This window comes from Parasteatoda tepidariorum, chromosome 3 (assembly GCF_982258835.1).
Source record: "Parasteatoda tepidariorum strain Cologne lab strain chromosome 3, Ptep-v5.0, whole genome shotgun sequence".
NCBI lineage: Eukaryota > Metazoa > Arthropoda > Arachnida > Araneae > Theridiidae > Parasteatoda > Parasteatoda tepidariorum.
Window position 1 is genome coordinate 28,172,880 of NC_141757.1, and position 18,857 is coordinate 28,191,736.

The following is an 18,857-nucleotide window of genomic DNA, read 5'->3' on the forward strand; positions in this document are numbered from 1 at the left end:
TAAACAATTTTACAGGTGTTTTGAATACAAATACTGAAAATATTATGCTTCATTATAAATAGTTTTAAGGGGGCTTCGAATAATAATGCTGAGAATATTATGCTTTAGCATTAACACAGTTTGGAGATTCTTGCAGTAAAAAATTTTCTGATAAAGTAATAATATATCTGGTTAATATTAATACTAACAGGCCAATATTAATAATCGCTTAGCGTCAAATTATTCAGTTTAACCGGTTATTATTAATGCTAACCAATGAAATTTGGCCAGCGTGATTAAACGGTTTATATAGCAATGGGACATGGGTGTGCCTCTTTGTACGTGTTTTACTGTGATAAATCCGGTTGTTATTTAGCTTAACCGGTTAAAATTAATAATAATCTCTTCGCTTGGTAAAAGGGGAAAATAAAAAGCTGAGATTTCCGTTTCGTGATGTATGGCAGAATAATCGCCAAGTCTTGGCCCGGAAGAAATTAAAAAGAATCACAGAAAGGGACCAACTCGAAGGTTATAACTCATAGCCACCCCCGGGCAAAAATATACATGTTTTTTTAAATATTTTTTCCCAGTTTTAATTCAATTTGGAGCCTTGGCTTTTGTAATTGGCGTGGCAGATTACGATACGGAAATATCCCCAATAAATACGAGGAAGAATGACGTTGATTAAACTTCATTGGTTATTATTATGAATTATAATGGAAAAATTATATGAGTTATAGTATTATATGAGTTATAATGGAAAAAATTCTCTTAAGTTTTTTTTAACTGGTTTATTTGGTTTTTATTAATATTGGGTTAGGATTAATAATAACTGATCTTATAAACAAAAATGTGAGAACTTCAAAACAAAAACGAAATCTAAAGCTACGCATGTTGGCAAAAAAGGCTCTTCATCAGGGGACATTTTTACACCGTCTTGCCAACATGCCAACCGATTATTCACATTACTGATTATAATAACCGATTATTCACATAGATCGTAACAAAAATATCGTTTGATGTTAACAACTTTGGAGGTTTTGCAGTAAAATTTAGCCTGCTTTAGTTTATTTTCAGAATTTGTTGTTACTAGAAATTAAAAAATATATATATATATATATATATATATACATATTTAAAATTCCTTATTTTTTAAATTCTCTTTATTAAGTTTAAATATTAATATCTTAATTTTTTTATTGAGCTTTCTGAAAACAAATTATTATCTCGTTAAAAAATTTCCATTTCTTAATCATAGTTTTAAAAGTTTAATTAAGTATAAGAGAAAGGCTTTTTGCATTTTCACAGTTAAAGCAGAAAAAAAAATATTTATAAAACATTTTTAATTACTTAAAAAATCATCATTTTAAAATATTTAGCTGAAATGCTTAAAAAAAATTTAACGCCTATATCTCTGTGAATATGCTTTTAAAAGTCAATCAAGTTTTTGTCCTCAAGCATTTGTATTGCTTTTTTAAATAGAATTTAATGTAATATTTAAAGATAAAAAAGTGTGAGACAGATTTTTTCCCCCAACATAACTTAATAAAAAATGCAAATTTAATTTAACGATCAAGAAAAATAAATTAAAAAAAATCGAATGTACTGAAATATTTATTAGGCTTTTAAATTTTTTCCCCTGTTGATTTCTTAGCTCAGGGGTACGGGTAACATTTAAAATATGTTTCATTTATATTTTTAACGCTTTTTTTTACCTTTTAAATATTTGTTTTTCCTTAAGAATATTTTCTCGTAGATATTTCATCATGGAGTGCTAGAAGTTTGTTGGGCCTACTTACTATTTTATATTTGTATATGTAATAATTTATTCACAAAAATATTCGATAAAATTTTTATTTAAAACTGAAATTAAATAAAGAAATTTAGGATTTTAACTACTTATATGTGAAAAAGTAGAATGTAAAACATTATTTGAAATGATAACAGACAGAAAACTTGCTTAAAGTTTTAAACTAAAAAGAGTATCAATTATAAAAATGTGTGTTAAAAAGAGTGCATTGTTCAAGGAAGAAAAGGTGCAAGAGAAACTACAGAAAATCTGTGCATTAATAAGTAAAAAAATCAGTTTTTGCTACATGTAATTAATAAAATTAGTATACAGTCTTAAACATATTTAAAGCAACATTTTAAAAATCTTTTGATTTAATAAACTGATTTTCAACCACTAATGTGCAATCTGATATGTTTGAGGTCATGCTAAGTAATGCATGCTAAGTAATTTGAGTAATTAGTTGGAATATTAAACACAAAATTTTATTTTAACTAAATGAACACACTTTTTAGATAGTTCTAAATTTCCCCACCTTCGAAACGTGAAATATTTGCAATCTGGAGAATATGGTCCCAACGTATGGTCAATAGAGTGGACGAAAGTTCTCCCATTTTAATATTTTTTTTATATCTAATCAATTATCGACCATTTTGTATACAGTTTAAAAAAATAGTCTCAACGTTGAACCATAATGTTGGTGATTTGAAACATGATCTGCAAAAATGTCAAAAATTATGTTCACATCAAAAATTTCAGTTACTTAAATAGAATCCTGTTTCTGTTTCTGTTTGAGAGGAAATGTTTACCATTATTCTAAACTAAAGGTTCAACTCAACATCATAATATGGTTGAACTTAGCACCAGAAGATGGTTGAACTTAGCATCATAATACGATTAAACTTATATCATAATGTGTTTAAACTTATATCATAATATGGTTCAACTAGCATCATAATATGGTTTATCTTAGCACTGTACTATTGATACAGCAAATTTCTGGTTCATCAAGCTTCACAATTTTTTAACAGTGTATCGCACCATATCTCTGTAACTATTTACTGTGATAAAAAATGAATATGATGAATGAATTCTATGAAGAAACTGAAAATTATATTTATTTTTATTTCAAGACAAAATTTTATTTAAGATATTTTTTCTCAAATTTTTTACACTGTACATGTGAATATTTGAAATACTTCATTGTGTTAGTAATTTTTTACGTAAAATTCTTAATTTGGATTTTAGCATTAGGTAATGTATTTTCTTTCATCCAAGACGAATACTTTGTTATTATTCTCTGAAATTTCAATTAAGTTTCTCAACACTCAATTTAAGCAACAACTAATTATTGTTGAGCAATTCTTGATAAAATAAAATAATTGCCTACTTTTAAGTTGTCTTATTGCTTGAGGTCAGTTGCCACAATAAAAAGGGGACAAGCACTACGAAGAATCAAGAAAGAACAATCAACTATAGTTGAGCAATTGTTGTTAGAATAAAATCATGGCCAACTTTTGAAAACATGAAAATATAACAATCTATTGTTTGATGACATTCATAGTAACCTTTAGTTCACACAGCAAGAAAGAGACAAATCGAAGCAATCAATCAGCGAAATAAAATTAGGAAGAAATAAATCAGCAAATTAAGACAATATATCTAAAAGTCATTACAATGGAACATGTAAAGCTTAGTTTGTTTAGTTTAACTTGTCTTTAGAAAAATTTTAGAAGCTTTGGATTTGATTTTATAATTTTTTTTAATATTAAAACAATTGTATGTTTTAACGTTGCTTTCAAATTGATAGTTCGTATTATCACAGATTTAGTAAAGAATACAAAATTCAAAAGTAAATTTAACTGAATTAATGGTTTTTATACCATGTTCTAAGGTAACATAATAAAATTACCAAACTTTTACACATATTATTTAACCATAATTAATAGTTGATTCGACCAAAATAATTATCAAAGCACTTCTATAAAAACTACCGTGCATACAACCAGAATCACGAAAACTTTTTACAAATTCTGGTAGTTTCGACTTTATATTTTTTCTCAGTGTGAATTTTTTTTAATTGCTCAACTGGGAGCAGGGATAGTCTGCTTGGTAGGGCGTTGAACTCCCGTTCGAGAGAACGGTAGAATCCAACAGACCAAAAATCTCCGTGTATTAAATGGTGACTGGTGCACGCTAAATCTGTTGGAGTCACAAAGTCCTCCAAGTGTCCATAACAAATTAAAACCTCTAGGGGTACTAAACCAGGAGTTCCTTTGTCTTCTGGAATAGGTTCTACAATTACAAGGCTACAAAGGTGAATATTGGTAGTTGAAAACTCACATTTGGGTCGACTGTTCAATGATGGTTATATAATAAAATAAAATGCTCAGCTGATTGCTGTGATGGTTCAGAGGTTAGAGCGTTTGCCTCCCAAAGAGGTGAATTGGGTTCGAATCCCAGCGATGACTGTTCGATATGAATTCAGCACCCAGATAGTACCGACCACAGTGCTCACGAAAAGTAGCCTCAGTGGTAGACGGATCATGGGTTAGAGTCTCCTTGCTACAGGTTAACCATGGGAGGATTTCGTGGTTTTCCCCTCCATGTAACGCAAATGAGCCACGTAAGCAAAATTTCTCCCAATACTTGATCGTGGAGTGCTCTTGTTTTCAACACCCAGCTAGCACCGACCACAGTGCTCACGAAAAGTAGCCTCATTGGGAGACGGATGAGTTAGAGTCTCCTTGCCACAGGATAACCATGGGAGGATTTCGTGGTTTTCCAGTCCATATAACGCAAATGAGGCTACGTAAGCAAAATTTCTCCCAATGCTTGATCGTGGAGTTCCCTTGTTTTCTGGAATGGGTTCAAAATTACAAGGATACGGAGATGAACATTGGTAGTTGTAAACTCAAAATTGGATCTGTTGTTCAACGACGGTTATAAATTAAAATAAAATGCTCGACTGTGACTTATTTTGCATGTATTAATTTAAATTTTGAACAAATATCTTGAATTAGTACTAAATTTTTCATATTGGTGCTTATTCTCGATAACAATTTTATAAGTGGTAATAACTCACATCTAAGAATGTAGTTTTGAATAGTTTACATGAGATACTCTTTAATTAATATATATATTTAAAAATATTGCTTTGATTGAGTGCTTTAGTTTAAAAGTTCTCTTGCTTTTGTCAAACTATTTTGATAAATCTCTTCTAAGTTCTTGAAGGGTATTAATTTTAACATTTGTTTAAAATACCACTTCTTTTGATGCTTTTGAAAAGTTTATCATTGCCGCGAACTTGAACCTAATTAATGGTTTTGTTTTCACAAATATCGTGTCAGAGATTTTTAAATCACTCTAAAATCATTTATTACAGAGATAAACACAATTAATAAAGCGTTATGTCTAAAGCCAATAACTGATTCTTATACTGTGCTTGTGAAAAAAGTTGTTTTTACTTAAAAAAGTTTTTCTGAGTTGATGCATTATAGATGCATAAGAGAATACGCGTTTATCGAACTATTTTTAAGGTATTCCGGAATTTGTTTTTGAGATTGTTTTTATAAAAAGAAAAAAAATGAAGAATTGCTTTTTTTTTAATATTGCTGTACCATACAAGATTTATACATGTCATGGACCTTTTCTGGTTCAGTACCAAAAGGACATGAAACAACAACAGAACATACGGAAATGCTAAAAATAATTTATTTAAAATGTTTAAAAAACTGATGCTTTTATTTTATTTAACATATTTTTATTATACTTTTTTATTTAATATTAAAAGTTTTTGGCTCATTTTGAACAAGAATGCTTACGAATTGCCCAAGTCGATCGACACTGTTATTTGTAGTATGTTATTTGTATCCATTCTAAGAACATGTAAATATTTTAATTCTAGAATTAAACTGTCCTTTTTTTTAAAAAAAAATTATTCTTTGCTTAAAAAAATTATACAAAATCAAGTGTTTAAGAAACTTTCTGAAGGCAACTTTAATTAAACTATCTGAAAAAGAAAAGAATTGCTAGAATTGAAAAGTATAAGCATGATAGCAGCAGAAATACAGTAGCGATAGCAACGCCACCTCTCAAGATTAAAAAGGAATGCAAAAGGAATGAAACGCAAACTACGCATAACTGATTAACCACTTTTCCTGAGAGCATTTGAATTGAACGTAAAGTTGAGTGAGGATCAACGTTAAGTAGTACGGTTTTCTGTGGCAGAAAATTGAGCGCAACAAAGATGTCACCTGACGTAATTTTTTGATTATCTCTAAACACAACAATTGAGTAGTTGAAGATCAAGGTGTTTGCTTATTCTAGGTCCTTTTAAATTTTCCTAATTTTTGTTTGTAGCCGTTTTTCTTAAATAGAGCGAACATTCTTCGATAGAAGACAGCATTGCGCAAACCTTCTTCTACAAAAAATTTTACTACTGTGCATTGTGTAAATACTCATCATTAGTATGCCTAACTTTTGTATCATCCACAAGTATTCTCCTTAGTATGCCTAACTTTAGTATCTTTCCCAACTATTCATCTTAGTATGCCAAACTTTAGTTTCTTCCACAAGTATTCATCTTAGTATGCCTAATTTTAGTATCTTCCACAAGTATTCATCTTAGTATGCCTAACTTTAGTATTTTCCCCAAGAATTCATCGTAGTATGCCTAACTTTAGTATCTTCCACAAGTATTCATCTTAGTATGCCTAACTTTAGTATCTTCCACAAGTATTCATCTTAGTATGCCTAACTTTAGTATCTTCCACAAGTATTCATCTTAGTATGCCTAACTTTAGTATCTTCCACAAGTATTCATCTTAGTATGCCCAACGTCAATTTTAATTTGTCCCATGCAAACTGGTTAATCAGTTATGCACAATCTTTGGTATAATCCTTCTAGGGGTCGTTCAAACACTACATAAGCATATTTTGGTAGATTTTTAGCATACTTTGGCCCTTTATCAGTAAAAAAAAGACCCCCCCCCCACGCTTACATAGGAACGTTGCAACGTCCCTTCCAACTTTTTGATTTAATTTTGAATTTATTGTAGTAATTTGTTCTTTGGTCTAAATTTAAATAAACTACGTAACTTCACAAACTAAAATATTACATTTTAATTCATTTTATGAAATTTTGATTTAAATGTACTTTAAGTATCTTAAATGTTTTCCTTTTGTGCTCAAAAATCATAGCTTTGAAGTTCTTGGAAAAAAATCACTTTTCCAGATATTTTCAAATCCTAAATTTGAATTTATCCTAAATGTGAATTTTTTTGGAAGGTTAAACGCAAATAGTTCAAATCATCAAACAAAATGTTCCATATTATCTTTAAATTACACTTATGCATGTTCAATAATAATAATAATAATAATAATAGATTTTCATTGCTAGCTCAAAGTTTGAAATTTATAATTGTTGTCTTAAAAAAGTTGAGAATCTTTTATGATAAGTCACTTATTTCCACTTGCATTTTTTTTTATTTCGATTACTTATAACTGACTAAAATTTTTATTTTTTAAAGAGGATTTAGTTTTAAAGATTTTAAATATTGATTTAAATTCTTAAGATTTTAAATTTAAATTCTTAAGGTTTAGACACTTGAACACAGTTCAAATGGGTTTAACTTAATAGTAAAACAAGCATTTTTGAAAAACATTTTTGAAAAAATACGCAATTCTTATATTTTTTAATTCTTTTATGTCAGGCACAGAACTTTCGTACTTCACCTTGGAAGAGCAGGAAATATTGCTCCTTTATCATTTTCCAGTGGGCACCTGTGAACCTAAGACATGGAGGCGCGCAACATTACCCACGACACACAGCCACAAATACCCATTAATAGGGTGGGCCACATTCAAACATCACACAACAGAGAGAGAGAGAGAGCGAAAGAGAAAAAGGGAGAGAGAGACGCACATCCATGCACTGAGCGGGAATCGAGCCTGAAACCATCGGCTTCTCAGTCAGGCACGCTGACCACTCGGCCACCTAGCTGGCTGTACGTAATTCATTAATTTGTGTAATGGCGAAATATAAAAAGTTTCTTCTCCAAGTAACGCAAATATGGCTTAGCTTAACTCTAATGTTCCTCAACAATGTTGAGTTTGTCTCAATGTTTGATCCAGGAGTTCCCTTGCTTTCTGGGTTGGGTTCAAAATTGCAAGGGTTCAGAGTTAAGCAATGACACAGACCACTGCTGCCACTGGGATTCACGCTGCCACTGGGGATCGAAAATCAGTTCTCTACAATGGCAGTTTAGTGCCTTAACCACTGTGAAATAAACCGTTGCAACAAATACAAACATAGTTTCTACTTATATGACACATGATTTTTGTTAGCTACACTGGTTTGAATTTCTAAACATTAACATTATAAAGGATATGGATCACTTTTACTCCCTTATACTAAATAATATAATCATGTTTAATATTACTAAATAATTTTTTGATATGTAAGACTGAAAGTATAAAACAGATTTTATTAGTGTCTGAAGTACTTTTTAAAGGTCAAATAGATTTTATTTTTTGTTATGAGATTAAATTAAAACTAATGAAGGCAAATCATAAACTAATTTTAAAAAGTATGGTATATATAATTTTTCCGTAAGATAAGAAAATAGTTAACCATAACAAAATAATCTGGTTAAATTAGTTTAAGGCTACTCTTTCTATAAAAGAAAGATGGATGAAAGAATGGCTGAGTTTGATAAGCTGACATGTAAAATTACTTTTACCATCAGACAGCAGCTATTACTTACTCTTTTTTTTACTTCCTTGCAAAGATAAAAGAAAATATTCTTATACTTGTCTTTATTGAGAATTATTAAAAAGTTAAAAATGTGTCAAAACCTTTTATCAACTTTTAAACAGTTTCAAAGTAATTATTTTCGAATATTAAATGTCAAGTTTAATTTCGTAGCATTATGGATTAAAATTTAGTGAAATTAATTTATTTAATAACAGATTTGATCTTTGACCTACACAGGAAGATACATTGTAAAAACATTTTGCATTAGAATATATTAGAAATTATTTATTATGAGAAGAACGGATGGTTTCTGAAAAAATATAAAATAAATATTTTTATAGAGACTTACTAATTCTACAGAAATAAGGCAAGTAAAGGTATGTATTTCTGCTTACGAAAATCTCAGTGACACGCGTTTGATAAAGAATTCTACTGATACAAGGAAACCTCTAGGAAGCGACCATTCTCTGTTCCACAGTAAAATGGTCGTTAATGGAGGTTAGTCTTTCTTAGGGGTTACCTCCATTGACTTCAAAATATTGTCTAATGTACATGATTTCATATGATTGTACATAATTTTACATGAACCGGATCGATGAATAAAATCTAACGTCAATAAAAATAACCTTTAATATAACTAGGAGGCTCCGCCCCCTGCTCGTTAACGCTCGCCAACCCCCGAGAATTGCTACGCAATCCTATGTGGTTCACGCCGTGAACCATGGCTCGCTGCGCTCGCTCGCCAATGAACACAATGTTCTAGCACAAAGACATAATATATTATCATCAAAGACATAGTATTTTATCATCAAAGACATAGTATTGTACTTATGTAGAAGAATTCTACCAATGTTCTTATTGGCTTTTAAAAAAGTATATTAGCTATTTAGATTGTACATGGTGAAAAAATCAAAACATTAGCTAAATAAGAAACATATTAGCAAAATAAATTATCAAATATTGCTTCACTAATATTCTGCAATTTAAAGCGTGAAAATTCAATGCATAAATAAACGCGAAATATAAAAAAATTCAATGCATTTAATTCAAACACTTAAACGCTTTTTAGACGTTTAGGTAGCTCCCAGTAGAAAAATATCAATTCAACAGCGGCCTTTTAAAGCATTCTCACATCAATTAATTAATTAATTCCTAATTGAGTTTAAATTAAATATTGTCATGTTTTTAGTGCATGAATCTGAACTGAACAACCTGATAATGCTCACTCTGGTTATTGTTATCTGGTTGCTCACTACGTGCTCTTGCGCGCCGAATCCAATCAATTAAAAATGAAAACTGTTGCCAGAGCGAGAAAAGAAATATCATCGGTTTTATGGATACATACATACATACGTATTAGCGTTTTATATAATATAGAAGATTATGCGTGAAAATAATTTTTCCAATTATGAATGATTGAACTATTTTAAATAAATAAATAATTGTGCTTTTTGTTTAATTTAAATAAAATTAAATAAAATTACATAAAATTAAATAAAATTACATAAAATTAAATAAAATTACATAAAATTAAATAAAATAACAGAAAATTAGCTTTAAAAGAAGGAAAGAGGTTTGTTTGTTTGAGATATTAGTTTTTCTAAAATAACTTATTTTTCTAATTTAACTTTTATCTTTAATAATAAATTATTAATAGCATCGTCTTTGCATTCTGACTGCAACGTAAGGTTGTAGATATTTTTCAGCGATTGTCAAAAATATCTCTCCAAATAAGAGCCTTGCGCATATATTTTGAATACAATTTAATTTGCTTATTTGTTTGTTAATATTTTTATTTGAATTTTTTTTTTGTGTTTCCTTATTTGACTTTTTCGGCATTTGGCGCAGATGTTTGCCCGGTCGCTGGGAGAGGTTTTGATAGTCTCTCTTAAAGGTTTTCTTCAACTCAAAGCCAATGGAAAAATTCCGTGCCCTTCAAAAGTGGTCGTAAAATAGAGGAGGTCCCTACATAGAAGTGGTCTTTCTTGGAGGTTCCACTGTCATTCTTGTTTTTTTTCTTCTAAATTTGTACAGGAGCTTTTGACACTGTATACTTGAAATGTCAATCGCAAATCAAGATAGATAGTTTTTTTTATACAGTTAATTTTTTGGTTACAAAAAGTATGTAAGTAAACAATAGAGTTATAGTTGTGAAAATGAAAATTATTTAAAATATTTTTAGGAAAATACTTTGTTAATAGCAGAAATTTTGTTACATCTGAAATAATTGACGTTGTTTGAAAATTCTCAAGCGTTTTCTCGTAAGGATTTATATTCATCAAATAAATTCTTATGTCTTAGAATGTAAAAACTACATTAGTTTTGAAAATCATTCAGGTGGAGAAGAAGTCGACACGTCCCGAAAATCGGCGCCATCTACCAAGATCAAAACCCACCACACGTGAGTGAATGAGGAAAACAAAACAGTTTTTAGAAAGAAAAGCAACGTTTCCGATAGGAAAATAGAAAATAACAGTGGAAAGTAAAACTAGAGAAACCGTAGTAGCGGAGAGAGGCAAGGAAGGGCAGAATGCCTTTTCAACCAATATGAAGGATAGATTATGAACTCATGAAGTTAACTGAGAAATCGGCATTCATATGAATGCAGCAAGATTAAACAGCATTAAGATGAATAGATTTCACAGAGGTGAAAAGAATTCCAGCGTTATTGAAATTAAAGCCTTCTTGGTCGGATTTTTTTTCGAATTTCCGACAAAAAAAAAAAAAAAAAAAAAAAAAAAAAAAACACTTTCTGATTGTTTCAAAATTAACGTATGTTCTATCCTTAATTCAAAAATGCAAATATTTTTGTCAGCAAGCAGTTTTTTGCTTGCTTTATTGGTGGTGAAATAGGTTATGTCCGATTCACTGGATTCTAATTTTCCTTTATCCTAAAAAAATACACTGTGATAACATATTAACTCAATTGCTTTAAGGATTTTAAGATACATATCTGCATAAAATACTTATTACAATCCGGTAAAAATATTTTGTTAAATGAGAATGTCTAAAAATGTTAAATGAGAACTGTCTTGTTCCGACTTAGAGATAATAAACTCACTGTCCTCAGACTCACTCTCTGAATACATCAAAACTATTTTAACATGCAACGGCAACACTAATGAAAGCGAAATTACAGAAAGTACAAAATGATTTTGATTTCAATTCAAGGCGGGAAATTTCACAGTGAAAATTGTCAAAAAAATGGGGTTATAGTTGCGCTATCTCTTATTAATATTCAGAAATACAAAAATAGTCACTTGATTTAAACAGACGAATTCAATTCCAATGATATATTATTTCTGTTTGTCGACCATACGGGCACGAAAATGCCGAACTTAAAAAATGTGACGACGACAACGAAAGGGTTAAATTTATGGCACATGACCTTTTAACAGGTCTTCTTTTCCCCCCTTTAAAGTGTTTGAAGCATTAGCAAGTACTCTGTTTTAGTATCTTAAAACTGCTGCAAGTTAAAAAGTTTTATAGTATTTTAAAACTAAATAAACAAAAAAATTTTAAAAACTGTTCTCCGAAACTGTTTTTTTTCTTCATTATTTGAGTCAAATGGTTTTTGTTTCATAGCTAAAATACCACTATAAAAATATAGTAAATAAGGTATAGTACATAAAATTACAGTAAAATAAGTATAGTACCACTATAAAAATATAGTAAAATATGAAATCGAAATTACCAGAGTATGGTTAAATTTACTATGTTTCTGGTTTTACATGAACAGCAAAAAAGCTCGATAATTTGTACTAAAGCGCTTTGGAAATTATTTTAGTGAAATCACCAATAAAATGTAATTTTATAATATGAGGTAAAATTTGGTAACAGTGACAAAATTCGGTTATTTTATTACGATAACGCCGAAAGCTCGGCATAAAAATAATTTATTCGGTTAAATTTACTTCTCAGTTTTGTATTTTTGACTAATGTGTGGTAATAACAACTGCAATTTTGAAAACCAGAATTTCTGCTAAAATATTTTACCATTTGAACGGAAAAATTATATTTAGGTTTCTAATGTCAGAATTATGTTTCTTACCCATTGGCAAAATAGGTCTTGGTTTGGATTTCATGGCGCCCGCACTTTTCAACTACAATAATCAAGAGTAATAACAGTAAACAGCGCGCATGCGCTGCTATGGCGATATGTGCTGTTGTTTGATAATTTTTTTAGAATTCCGTTTTTCACTTTTAATTTTGTTATGTATTAAGTTGGTGAGTTTATTTTTGAGATATGGGACCAGAGAGATCCCATAAATACTTCTTGAGTTGTGAATAAAAGAGAATTTCATCATTTGAACGATATTTTTGTTCTTAATGTTTTAATTAAGAATAAGAAATTCTGACCTACAGTTTAAACTAGATCGTTTTCAATGCTAAATCAGGTGAATAACACAAATAAAAAAGGTCCAAACTGATTGACACGGTCCCAAAAGTTAGAGTTTAAGCCCGAAAAAAAAAACGATGCCAAGATCTAAATTTACCGAGGCTGAAAAATCCAAAGCCAAAGAACGTAGACGGGAATATCTTAAGCGTTACACTCAAACGGAAAAAAGAAAAGATTTCATTCGCAAACGCAAGCATGAAGCCCCCCCCCACGAAAGTATGATAGTGGTTGAGAGAAGTGAACCTACCGAAGAGGGAATGGTGACTCTCCGAACCCCTTTCATGCAAAAACAAGAACAGGGTGTTGATCAGCAGTTATGGATAAAAGGATCCATAGTCCTCGTACCCAATAACTTGCACAAGACCGTAGACTGTCTTCCCCGCAATATAAATGATTCATTCACTATTCATGTAAAATTGAAAAATAGCCTAGCTTTCAAATCATATTTCATGCATGAACTTGTGAGTCCGAAACGGGTGTATGATACAGCTTACAATCTTCATCAAACACCATTGTACCAATCCGAAAATGTTTATATTGATCTTAATTGGCTGTTCAATGCCTATTCTGTCATCAAAAGAATTTACACAGAAAGTGTCTGAACTGCATTTAAATATGTCTGCGAAATTGTATGCCGAGCAGCTCAGGATTAACAGTTAAAAATGTCCAAGATGAAAACAAAATAAAGTTTCTTTTCCAAACAAAATTAGACAACAACCATTTTGTCAATGGGTAGCCTGTGATGGCCTTGCCGCGAATCACAATATTTTTCATTTTGTAGTGAATCGTATTTTTTTAAATTTTTTTATTTTAAATTATTTTTTTTACTAGAAATATTATTACTATACAGTACCGTAATTTTACCGCAAATTTTTCCTCCATGTACTTACTGTACGCACAAAATACAAAAAGTTTATCTCTAAGAAATTTAGATTATTTTCTCTTTGAGTTTTAAGATTATTTTCTTTTTGCATGCATCTAAGAAGCAACTGTTTTTGTAAAAATATAATTAAATTTTCCCTCATTGAAACAAAATTAAATGTAAGAAATTTAATTAAAGTAACCTTTCTTAAAATTTTCTGACTTATAAATATCTTATTATTTGAGTCAAGTAAATTTTGCTTGATGACCGAAATATTACTATTAAATATCCTACTATAATTACTAATTTCTAAAAATATCACTTTTCATGATATAATTATAAATAATTAACGGAGTAAATAAAGTTTAATCAATTGAATTTTTTTAAAAAAAATTATTGCATTTATGTGTATTCACGCGAAATATTTCTGAACCAAAATTCGTATTTTCTTCCATTACTTAAAGCTAAAGTCTCAGGAATTTAAAAAATGTTGTTCCATCACAATTTCCTATATAATATTATAACAAAAATGAAATGTTTTCTTTTTTGTAATTGAATTGACATTTAAACTATAACTTTGAGTAATTATTTGGCATAGAATAGGGTGTGAACGCTAAAGTTCAGAAAATAAGTTTTCTGATGTTAGGGAAAAAAGCAATTACTTACCGTAAACTGATTATTAAGGAACAAGACTAGCGAGCCAAGCATGCATATTTAAACAGAAAGAAATATTTAAGAACATTGAACGGAATTAACCGGAAAGAGTATTTAGCGTATTTCAAAAACAGCGCTTTGTTTCACAGAATCTAATCTAATGAAGTGAGATGTAATTTTTCTATTTAAAAATCAAATAAGTGAATATAATTTTTTTTATACTAAGGGGATATGTTGAGTTTATTTTACATAAAAGTAAATGGTTTGAGTTTACAATTTACTTAGTTTTAAGAAACAATAGAACGAAGAGTCAATATAAGAATAAAGAAAAAAAGCGAAGCATTATTTATTTAATGCAATTTGTCAATTTGTTGAAAACCTGAAGTCAACCTGTGAACTGAAAATAAAAATTGCTTTAAAAGAATATCATGGGGTTTTTTGAAACAATTTCCTTTAATTTCTTAAAAATGGAAGTCGGTTAAAATTAAATTTACCAGGATTAAATCTATTTATTTGACATACCAGTACTGAAACTTTGTAGCAAACAAAAGAGAAAAAAAAGAATTTTTTTAATGTTTTTTTTTATCTCAACTTCATATAGTTAAAAACGTATTAAAATTAATAAATAAGAATTTAATATATTTAATTATTAATAAATAAGAACTTACAATTGACATAGTTGAGAATTTTTTTAAATGCTTGCAATTTTCTTTTTTTTTAAATGCTAGCAATACTTAAATTAAATTTTTTTTAAATGCTTACAAATTTGTTTTGCATGCTTGCATGCATGCCAAACGAACTTAAAGCAAAAAACGCGTTTCTCTTTCTTCAGTGACGCCATCTATGGCTAAGAATAGGACTTTAGCAACACGCGTCACAGCCCGTTTATAGGGTGGACCCATTCATTCATCCACTGATCGTAATTTTGAGCTGAACCACCAGAGAACAATCAATCTCCAATTCAGAACCCCTAGATGTATTAATTTGCTATGGGAACATGAAGGATTTTCAGACCAGACAGATTTAACGTGCACCAGTCATCATTTACAACACGGGGAGTCTTCAGCCGGCGGGGAACGAAATCACGACCTCTTGGACATGGGCCCTACCAACCAGGCTATCCCAGCTTGTAGAACTCTTTAAAAATACTTTAAACGTAACTTCAAAATTTTTTATGATTGGTTTGCTTAACTGATTATGTTTCCCATTGGAATTTCTTCTATAAATATAAATTCATTGTTGTTTCGTCCACGAGGTAACAAAGCGCTCTAGGGCAACACTCTTAATTATTTTCCGTCATATGGTGGACTACTCAAGTGAAAGTAAGAGAAGCAGTAATCTTCTGGCCAAAATAAATTGTCACATTTTCTAGATTTCAGCTACCTCCCCTCACCCCCCCTGATTTGAGGGTCAAGAATCCGAATCATTTGTAAATCCGTGCGTTTTGTGTCTGGTTTCGTGACTTAAAATATCGTCTGCCCAAATTAATTAGCAAACTTTAAAATAAACTCTCTAACTATAAATATTGAATTCTTAGAATGAGAGAAAGCGATTATTTGATCAAAAGTTAGTTAATCTTTGTGTTTCCTTCCTTACTATGTACACTGTAGATTTTTTTTTAGCCTTTTGTTACCCCATTACCAGCTAGCGCAAACCAAGTCTTGAATTTTTACTGTTGTCCTAAGTTACCCTATGTTGAGGTTTTTTTATGTATTTAGCTTGTATGTTTTAGAAAATTTTCATGCATTTAAACATTGAGTAAACTGTTGATCCATGTCTTATAACTTTAATTTAGTCTGTAAATTAATTATTACTTAATTCCATCTTAATTTATTGATTTAGTCTGTAAAATAAATGCTCTTGAGCTGGCGGAGGTTTTAAAATAAAAAAGAGGCTTGAATAATCTCGAAGGACGGTAACATTAAAAACACTGTTTGAATTATAAAAAAATTAAAACAGAACGCTGCTTGAAACACAATTGCTTCGACAGTACATATACTAGAATTGGAACGAAACAGAGACGATTAGCAAGGACCTTGAGCAAGAATGTCACGCAAAACCGTGACGCATTCTACATTTTATATTTAGGCCGTGGTGGCTCAGGGGATAAAAAATTCACCTACTAATGTTGTGAACTGGGTTCGAATCTCAGCGATTGCTGGTCAATACGAATTCCGCAACTAACTCGCACCGACCACAGTGCTGATTTAAAATATTCTCAGTGGTAGACGGATCATGGGATAGAGGCTCCTTGCCATGAGGCTAACTGTGAGAGGTCTTCGTGGTTTTCCGCACCATGTAATGCAAATGCGTATTAGTTTTATCAAAAAGGGACAAATATCTCCCATTACTTGATTTAGGAGTTTTTTTGTCTTCTGGATTGGGTTCAAAATTACGAGGCTATGAAGTTGAATCTTAGCAGTCATTAATCCAAAATTTTCTTCTGCTGTTCAACGACGGTTATAAGATAAAATTGAATTTATAAAACCACTGAATAAGAGTTATCATTTTAAAGCATTGAAAACAATTTTTTTATCTAGTTAAAATAAATTGAAGTAAATTATACATTTAAATTATTTCAACTCACTCAACATCAAAACTTCCTCTAGCTGTTTAAATTTGTTTTTCTTTACTGGATATTTGATTTAAAATGAAAAAGTTTCGTTTCTTTTCGTACTCATTAACTTAAAATAACTAGAAAGTTAGGAAGCTAAACGTGGTAAATAAATAACGCAATTCAAATTAATTAAATTTATTTCTAACTTAGAAGAATATTATTATATGCAAAGAAAGAAAACAAATAACTTGTATTTTATAATTTACCATCGCTTAAAGCTTGGAAAACTAACCGTTTGACTGCCGAATAAATGACTTTCATTTATTTTTTACGAAAGTTTAAACAGCTTTTCTCTTATTTTATATCACGCGATTATAATCTGGGCACTTTAATGGAAAAACTTGACACTAAAACTTGTGTGATTAAATAAAGTTAATCAAATTTTAATGCAAATTGTTTTTTTCACCTCCTTTTTTTTTTTTTAAAGAATCGTTACTGGAGCAAAAAGTTAAGAGCATTATTAATGTATAAGAATATCAGACTTCAAGAAACTTTTAAGTAGATAATATGGAAAAGGGTGTAACTGGAGTTAAATTATCTGTTAAGTCACGCTTTCTGTTTTTTTTTCAAGAGAAAGCTAAATGTATATTAAACTACTTTTTTTTAGGATTTCTTGAAAAGTGCAAAACTAATTTTAAGCATTACTTAAGTTCTTTGGAAGAATTAAAAAAAAAAATAAATTAAATATTTGTACCATTATTAATTGCACGTAATAAAAAACAAAAATTAAAGATCACTTTCCGAAACAATTATTTAAACATAGAACATTAACAACGATTAAACAATTTTCGATAATCGCAACTGTAAAAATCAGAGCCGTTGCTGTTGTTCTTAATTTACGTCGCACTAGAGCTGCACAATGGGCTATTGGCGACGGTCTGGGAAGCATCCTGGAGGATGATCCGAAGACATGCCATCACAATTTTGATCCTCCGCGGAGGGGATGGCACCCCCGCTTCGGTAGCATGACGACCTGCGTGCGAAGTCGAGCATTTTACGGTAGCACAGTTTACCGAGGACCAATACCGCACACCCTCGGTCCTTACGCAGACTGATCCAAGTGGTCACCCTCCCGCACACTGACCGCAGCCAGTGATGCTTGACTTCGGTGATCTGCTGGGAACCGTGTCTTAACGATCAGTCCACCGCGGGACTAAAAATCAGAGCCATTATCAAGGTAGGTAGTAAGGTACTTTATTTACGTCATACTAGAGCTGCGTAATGGGCTATTGGCGACGTTATGTGAAACATCCCTGAGGCTGATTCGAAGACATGCCATCTCAAATTTGATTTCTCTCTGCTTTGTTTCGCAGTGGACTGATTGTTAAGACGCGGTTCCCAGCAAATCATCGAAGTCAAGCATCACTGGCTGCGGTCAGTGCGCGGGTGGGAGACCAATTGGATTAGTCTGCGTAGGGACCGAGGGTGTGCGGTATTGGTTCTTGGTAGACTGTTCTATCGTAAAGTGTTCGACTTCGCGTACAGGTCGTCGGGCTACTGAAGCGGGGGTGCCATCCATTCTGCAGAGTATCAAAATTGTGATGGCATGTCTTCTGCTCATGCTCAAGGATGTTTCCCAGAGCGTCTCCAATAGCCCATTGTGCAGCTCTAGTGCGACGTAAGTAAACTACAATTCCTCTGCTTTGGTAGCCCGACGACCTAAGTACGAAGTCGAGCAATTCACAGTAGAACTGCTTAACGAAGACCGATACCGCGCACCCTCTGTCTCTATGCCGGCTGATCAAAGTGCTCACGCACCTGCTTACTGACGGCTGCCAGTGATGTTTGACTTCGGTGTTC

At 31.1% G+C, this 18,857-nt stretch overlaps 1 non-coding gene across 1 annotated transcript; it reads left to right on the plus strand.

Moving 5' to 3' along the window:
• Positions 1 to 16,418: 16,418 nt before the first annotated feature.
• LOC122270340 (U6 spliceosomal RNA) lies at positions 16,419 to 16,521 on the plus strand. Its single transcript, XR_006225741.2, has one exon. It is a non-coding gene; the product is annotated as a U6 spliceosomal RNA (small nuclear RNA).
• The last annotated feature ends 2,336 nt before the right edge of the window (positions 16,522 to 18,857 follow it).